The sequence below is a fragment of the Chaetura pelagica genome, unplaced genomic scaffold (assembly GCF_000747805.2).
Source record: "Chaetura pelagica isolate M959 unplaced genomic scaffold, ChaPel_1.0 scaffold31, whole genome shotgun sequence".
Classification (NCBI taxonomy): domain Eukaryota; kingdom Metazoa; phylum Chordata; class Aves; order Apodiformes; family Apodidae; genus Chaetura; species Chaetura pelagica.
The window spans coordinates 1,402,933-1,411,362 of NW_009952481.1; positions in this window are offsets into that span (position 1 = coordinate 1,402,933).

Genomic DNA, 8,430 nt, shown 5'->3' on the forward strand with positions numbered 1-8,430 from the left:
TGGTATTTTCATAACAGCTGGATAACAAGCAGCAGGTGTTTCTGTGGCAACATATTGAGAGCTCAAAGATTAATGTGTCATTTTACTATTTCCATTCTGATATCTCTATGCTGATAAATGCTTGGCAATCTTACCATCCCATTAGTAATATTAAATACTGTAAACCTGGGGTTTCAGGAGATATAAACCATTTTAAAATTGAATGTGACCAATAAAATACTCTCTGGGCAGTTTTCCAATGCAAGCACTCTCCAAGCCCACTATCAAAATACAGCACAGAACAGAGCTACTATTTCTTTCACAATCTAGGGCAAGAGAGCTTTTGGGGTCGTCCTTTGTGAACAAGTATGGGCATGAACATGTAGATATTTCTGGTTTTAAATAATATTGCAACACGAATCAGTAACATTTGGAGGACCTTCATTTAGGTTTTCCCATCAGTGCTGGACTGAATATTTGGCAGATTGAACACCCTCTGTTACATCACTCTGTTCTGACAAACTGTGCTCCTCTCATACATGAAAGATGATATTGTTTTCTTCAAAGAAAACTCAAGAGTAAAGACCAATGAGCACTGAAAAAAGCTGAATAGGACCTTGGGTGAGGGTATCTGTTTGACACAGAAGCTCTTCTTTTACAAGTACAAGGCTGAGACAAGTTAGTCACCAGCCTGATTAAGTCAATCCCAGTTCCAGTACACTTTCTCCAAGGTCATCCAATGAGTCAATGAGCAAACTAGGCTGAGAAGACAGGAGTCCCAACCTACAATAGCAATAGTTCAACTTTATTTATGTAAGCTCTTGTGATTATTAAAGCCCTTTTTTTTTTTTTTTTTTTTTTTTTTAATAGGGAACATCAGCAGGCAGCCCAAAACAGGCATTAATTGAGAGTTCATATGAAATATGGTATGTAGCAGGTCAGCATCAACAGACAGGGAGCAGAGAGGTTGGAGTGTTGAAGAGAGTTTTGGGAAAGGTGCAGAAATTAATCCAAGACTTATGATGAACCTTAACATTTAAACATTTGCTGAAGGGAGAAAGAAAGAAAAAAATTCAATCCCCAAATGAATGGCACTAGAATGTGACCCTAGGAAAGGTCATTAAAGCACAGAGGCACTTTTCCACTCTGTTTGGTTTAGACACTAGAATGCAATCAGGATGCTTGGCAGCTCTGAGCTTCTACAAGCACCTTAGCGGCATTCAATTTAGATGTATATATCCTGCTGCCTTGTGTCTCATCCATAACAGGATCTTTTCTCTGCCCTGAATAAACAAAGCCTGATCTTTTCCCACATAATTTCTATTTCAGTAGAAATAGAGAGGTCTGGCTATTGGTCTTGACTTCTATAAGTTGCTTTCCTCTATATATGGGCTGAGTGACAAAAAATGCTGAGCTGCTTCTGGACACAGTCTGAACCTGGACTCAAGATGACACAAGCAGAAGAGGATTTGCTCAGACCCACTTTGTAGGGGGACCTTCAAGGAAACTTTGAAGAGAAAACTAAGTGTTTTGAAGCAGCCCAGAGAGAACCTGCAAAGCACTGACCAATGAATGCCAGAATTTGTAAAGTCTCATGGTGAGTGTGAAAGTGTTGGGCATGGAGGTGAACTGCAGATAGCTTAGCTTCTCAGCTGTGTTTATGTTTAAATTGCCAATATTTACCTTCTTCTCCCATTTACCTTTCCTTACAGTCATGCAGATCCTTTACTTAAATGTACAGAAGAATTTGTTGCATTAAGCCCTCAACAAATATAGTTTCAGAAACACCAGTAATGAGAATTGGAAAACAAAATGCAACAAGAAGTCTTCCACACAGACTCCAAGCTCACATAAAGAAAACGTTCTAGTTTCTAGATTGTCACAGAAAGTAAGTTTGGCTGATTCCTGAGGTCACAATAATTCTAGGTGACCAGGCTTCCTAATTTCCAAATGTAACTTTTTAGGAAGGTCTTTTCACAGAGGCTTGTGGGAAAGGGCGTGGGGTGAGAAGCAGAGCTGCTACTCTCCTCTTCCACATATCCATTCTCTAGAATACTCTACAACCCTCTGAAGCTAACCACTGTTTTTCACCTATTCAGACAGCAGAGTAACCTGACTTGGCATCTGCTGTTGCCATTCAATAACTGTTTCCTCTCCTGTGTCCATAAGTCATTGTTAAATGAGGATGTGGACAAGGTGGCTTCCTATTTCTGTCCTCCTTCATGACCCATGAACATGAATTGCTTTGATGGCTGATCCATCTCTTTTCCAGAAATAGGTGTCCCCAGTGCTGGCCTCTCCCAGTCTCTTCCTGCCTTCTTTTAGAGCAGGACTGTAGAGACCATGATAGTGCTGGCACTACACAGAAAAGAGACTGTGGGAGGTGGGTGATCTCACTGCAAAGAGGAAAAGGACACACAAGGAGGCTTCTTACCTTACTCTTCCCTCCTGAGGACAATAGTGCCCTGGAGCCAGGTGAGCTCAGTCACAACTCAGGCTTGGCCTGGTCTGCAAAACAACCTAATGACAGAATATATTCAGTTAAAAACTGTGCAACGTATGTTTAACTGCCCACAAGTTGACTGGGACTCAGGAAGCACCAAAGCTGGGTTTAAAAACCTGTTCTCACAGCTTGAAAGTAATGCTCTCAAACCTAGGGACAGTGTCAAATGGGGACTGATTAGCAGAAATTCGCTGCTGATTTTGGAATGTAATTGCCTCATATCAGTAGAGTTTAATTTCAGTTAAACAGATCACAGTGATACTCTTTGAGTATGGGTAAGCTGATCTAAGATGAAGCTGCCAGTTCAGTAGTTTAAAATTAGAGCAATGCTCTCCCTCCTTCAGGCCCCCCAGCATCATTCTTGCTACCACATGCTAACCCCACTGCAATCTGATGCTGCACCCGACCACGAATTGCTTTGGTCAAGTGGGAGGCAATGAGAACATAAGCACCACAGCTACAAAAGTCAAATAGAATTTGCTTTATTACAAAAAGGATGAACAAACATGAGGATCTGTTTCTGTGGCACTGTGACAGCCCTGTGCATTCCTTCTATGTAACACCATTTTTTTGTAGGATGGGGATGTGCTGTCTCTTTAGGAAAAGGGAAACTCTCCAAAGAGAGTGAAATACAACAGTTATGAGGGACTCCTTACCATCTGGAAGGTAGAAGTGGGCAGGCAAGCACTAAAGATCAGATAGTTGATAAGGACCCCTTCGTTAAAACTAGGTAGCTAAAGAAAGGGAGGAAAATTTGAAACAGCAAACTCAACTTCCTGTCACCAATTATGAATAACCCAGCTGGTTGAGAAGGAGCTCTTGCTCAGACTTGTGGTGATCTTATTCTCGAGGAAGGACAGCTCTCGTGCCCTACTCCAACACTTCAAAGCCCATATCCTCTTATGTTTAGGGTTTGATCACTCACTCCTGCCTGGTGATGTCAACTCTGCCCATCCATAGGCAAAATAGCATGGCTGGTGATCTGGTCCTGTCGGCTCAACCCTTAAAACCTGAAAACTGGGTTTCATCCAGGAGAGAACAGGAGATTCTGGCTCCTGGGTAGAATTTGGGTGGTTTCTCATTGTAACAAAAAGCTTTCTCTTTCAACATTGGAGTTCATCATCCCTTATTTATGTACTTGGACACAGCATCTGTGTCCAAGTGCTGTATCCAAATGCTTTCCAGGTACATTAGACCAATATAACATAGATTCTACTGGCTTTTATAACCCCTTTCCATTTCCTGCTGTCTTGTTATATGACAGGTCTTAAATTCTTCATAAGCTCTAAGCCACTTTTTAATCCAGAGCAAACAGCTCCAGTGCATCATATGGAAAAAAACAGTGAGGGATGTGTTACACACAGAGCTAGGACTGGAATCAGCATACTGTCACTCACATAAACACATAGAGTCAATCTCTGGGTTAACATATATCCAAAAATCCCATCCAGCTTTTAAAATGATCAACAGTAGCCCATTTTCAATTATCACAGCTAGTAGCCCACTAGCAATCGCACTTGCTTCTAAGCTGTGCATTATTTTTAAGCATGTAATTTTACCTTTCTCTATACTGACAGAATTCTGGATCCCTGAAACAACTATTACTTTTCCTCTGCCCTGTTAATGTTTTCTCTTTGCCCAAACTTCTTCCCTAACTCCTTTTAAAGTGCTCATTTTCAAATGTTTTCCCATCACCTGATCTCACTCCAAACTTCCCTAAATTCATCTTGAAGCCCCTTAATTCTTCTTTCATGGAGATTTAAGCAGGGGGATATTTGCACTGCAGTTGGTAGAAAAATATAAAACTGTTCTGAGAGAAGAGCCAGATGGAGAGAGACACGTGAATCCTGGGCATATGAGGACACACTTACAGAATTGACCCTGAGGGGTTTTAAAAGAGTTAATGCTGTCACTGGATTGGAAACTCTGTTTTATGATCATAGCACATAAACCTTTTCACTCTTCTCTGTGGTCACCTGCAACTTATCAATAAGTATTTACCATGCAATTTTAACGTAAGCAACGTTCATACTCTCAGTTCAGCAAGCACAGTCATACCTTGTGCTACAGGATGTATCTGTTGTTTAGTAAAACTCTTTCCTTGTGAAGCACGTCCTCTTTTTTGCTTTGTGCTGTAGATGCTGAAGGGGGTACAGCTAGGATGATTGGTAAACCTTACCCACAAATTACATTAGAAAAGTTTAATTTGTGATATTAAGTTCACCTTATGATACTTCGGGTTTACTACTACCTCCTTCATCTACAAATCAAAGTTCTTGCTCTCACCAAAAGGAAATTTGGCCCTCCCACCCCTAAGTAATTCTAATACCAAATGGAAGTTTCACAAGAGGAAGCAGCCAGAAGTCTGTGCATCATATCTAAAATGATTGTACAGCTGGCCATTTCTCTTGTACCCTCAAAGCAGTAAGAGGAAAAAGATTTTAGTTTTTCCAAATTGTATCAGCTGAAAAGCAGATGATGCTGAGGGCATCTTTGATGGGAAAATACTTTCATACTGAGAACAAAAGACAGACTAGCCACAGGCATGGGCCATCAGCAGTGCCAGAGGTGTAAGTGCTGCCTTGGGATGTAGATTGAGTCCACTTTATTTGGACAGTTGCCCCTAGGACTAGCCCTCAGAGAAGCCATTTACTATTTCCAGAGCAGTCCAGCAAGGCACCGTGGGGCAGAACCAAGTACCTGCTGATCATCCTGAGAAAAGCCTGCAATGTGGCACTGCTGTCCTGCACGGCATGGAGCAGCTCTTTTGCCCAATGTCAGGGCCATATTTGCCTAAAGTGAACCCCAGTCAAAGTGCAGAGCTGTGCCAAACTCAACTGGATGTTTCTCGTATGCTGTTGCCTCCCAGCAGGACTTTCTTGGTGTGCTGTTGTTCCTTTCTCCTAGCTATGGATGTGAAGACATTAGGAGGGCAAGACGGATTGCCTAAAGGCCCTGCCTTTATCAAGCAGTCTTCCAGGAGACAGAAAGAGACACTCGTCTCTGCTCTCCTCTCCTTGTCCTGTTTCTGGGCACTGGAGGACTCTGACCACAGCTTATTGTGATGAGAGTGTTTGAACTCAAAGCATTAATATTTCAGAGCCTGCTTTCTCCCAGTAATGTCTGTGAGGGGTCTTGCACTGCAATGTATGTTTAAACGTGCTAAAATCCATGAAGCAATCAATCACACAGAGATGTTTCTGAGATGTTCAAAGGGAAAACAGAATGTCCACACACTTGAAATAGGCACTCTGAGCACATGCACAAGAGAAGAGATGAGAACATTAAAGAGTTAATACAGACCAGTTAAATACTGTTTTTGGACTGCCCTCTGTGAAGAGACAGCAGATTTTCCCAGCGTGGCAGTGACCTTCACTTGTCTACATGTATCTAAGGCTACACACAAGTCATTGCTCACAAGAGTTACCACAAGAGCTTTTATAAAGCCCACATACCCAAACCTTACATAGAAGACAGGACACTAAAAGGACAGGATAAAGAATTTAATTAACTGATTCATCACAAACACTGTTTTGGCATTTACTAGTGACACAAGATAATAAAATTTGCACAGCACTGTTTTATATCAGAGGAATTTACTGTTTGTGAGAGCTGCCATGAGAAGAGCTCTGAAGAGACCTGCTCATGAGAGTGATGCCCACAAGAGAGGTGCAGCAGCCCAGCCTCAGCCCAGCAGCTCACCCAGGCTCACTCATTGCAAGCAGGGTGATGGCTGCCTCCTGCCTCTGCCAGGCAAGGGTAGCATCCCAACAGCAACAAAGAAAGTACTAATTTGGAGGAACTGGCCAGGATCAACTGCTGGGATGATAATTAACTAACCAATGTAACTAAGTACTATCAGACATGAATAATTTTAAGTCATTACCCAAATGTGATGGTTAAAGTTGGAAAGTCCACGGTCCCATCACATCAAAGAGTGGTGACTTACATCATCTCTCTAGGGATCAGGGACAACTGGTGAGAGTTTAATACAGGATGAAATTTTCAAAGGCGCCTACACTATTTCAGACACTAATGTAACAAAAGGTGGTCCAGTTACTCTGTGTTTCCAGAGATCATCATTCAAGCTCACTTCATCAGGTTTCAAACTCTGTTTCTACAGGATTTAAGTAGTATTATCCAGCAAGCACTCTGAATGAAAACAGTTCTTTAAAAGATTTAAGGATTCACTTGTTTATAGAAAAATAATTCTTCCATTGCAAAATTCACAACACATTGTTTGGTGATTCATTTTGCAGTTTGTCTGGATAACAGATATAAAAAACTTCCAGCTGACCACATGCCTGGAGCTTCTCCTCTGGAGCTCACAGTGGGTGGCAGCAGAGTCCCGACAGACAGGGCAGAAGCAGCTTGAGTCACAGAGATGTTTATCTAGACAAGCAGATGTTGCACAGAGTGACTTCTCATGTTGATTCATCCATTCGTCTGATTTAAAACAAATAAATTAATTAATTAAAAATGAAGATTTCTTGTAACTAAAACAAAAGACAGAATCCGTTGACAAATACATTCCTGCTAAGCATCTTGTCCAAAATTGTTCATGTACTTGTAGAGACATGAATAACCAAGTCTGATTTGCTTGATGATGAGCACACAAAGAACCTGAACCTATAAAAGCTTGAAAGACATTGTATCTGCTATGTAGCAGCAAGTGCTTGTCTTTAAACTGCTTGCTGTTTGATGCAGCCTGCAGAAGTATTCAGTCTTGAGAAGAAATGTTAGAGACACCAATGATAAAAGTTGTCTCAGTGGAAACAAATGATCAGCAGTAGCTAGAGATGAGGCGGCTGCTATCAGATATTAGGAAATTATACCCAGGTCTTTACAGCATGGTATGGAGATTTTAATGACAGTCCTTCCCAAGACATGCCTAATACAGAACACCTGTTAGAGGGAAACATTCCTTTAAGTCAGTCTCCATCAAAGTTGAAGTCTTTAAAATTCCACTTAGTGGAGCTAAAAGCACAAAGGTGACTGTGAGATGCATGTTCCTTCAGGTGCTCATACTCTAAATATTTTTACCATTTAAATACTTTTGCCCCATTCGAAAGAATATCTGGCCTCATCCACTTTGTGGGAAGCAAAGTGGCAACCTACTGAATTTTGACAAAGGAGAAGGTAAAGACACAGTCATGTCTTTTTAACTCATCTTCCAACTTAGGAACCCTATAGGCTGGTTTGATGTAAGCACTCACTATATTCAGGTCCCTGTACTAGAAATAGGTTTTAACAAGTAGGATGAAAAAGGGACCCAAACATCTCTCCTGTTCCCAAAACATGCTGGTGAAACACTTGGGACTAGGCAGGCAAATAGTAAAGCTGGTGGCTCAGTGAGTTACAGGGAGGTCAATCAGGCCCTAAACAAGCTTTTATACAGAGCTGGCTCAAGTTCATCAATATTTTAATACATATTTTAGTGAATTATTTCCATATTATTTGTGTGCTCATTTCTCCAGAACTGTCAATGTAATTTCCTTTTGCTTTTGTGGATAAAGTTTTCTAAAATCATATGAAAAGTACAGTCTTTCCCACCTCAAACTAAAGAAACTTTCTCTTGTAACTCCTCCTTACCAGGATGCATGATCAAAGCCAGAATTAGAAAGCATATCTTACAAAAACACTAGCAAGATTCCTAGAAATATAAATCACTAGCTATCAAGAATTAACATTAATCCAAAGAGAAATATCTCATCTCTTAATAAAAAACTTTTTTTTTCCCCATAAAAAATCCGTAAGAATATCTTGCAGCTTGCACAGATTTGTGTCAGTTAAGATCCACTGGTGTAAGAAAGGACAAAAGATTTTACTTCACTAAACTTCTGTCTTGAAATGTAGATACCTAGTTTACACTAGTAGATTCATTCTTATCCACGGATCAAGCCCATTTTATTTTTTTAAGCATATAAAAAAAATAAACTTAAGAAGAA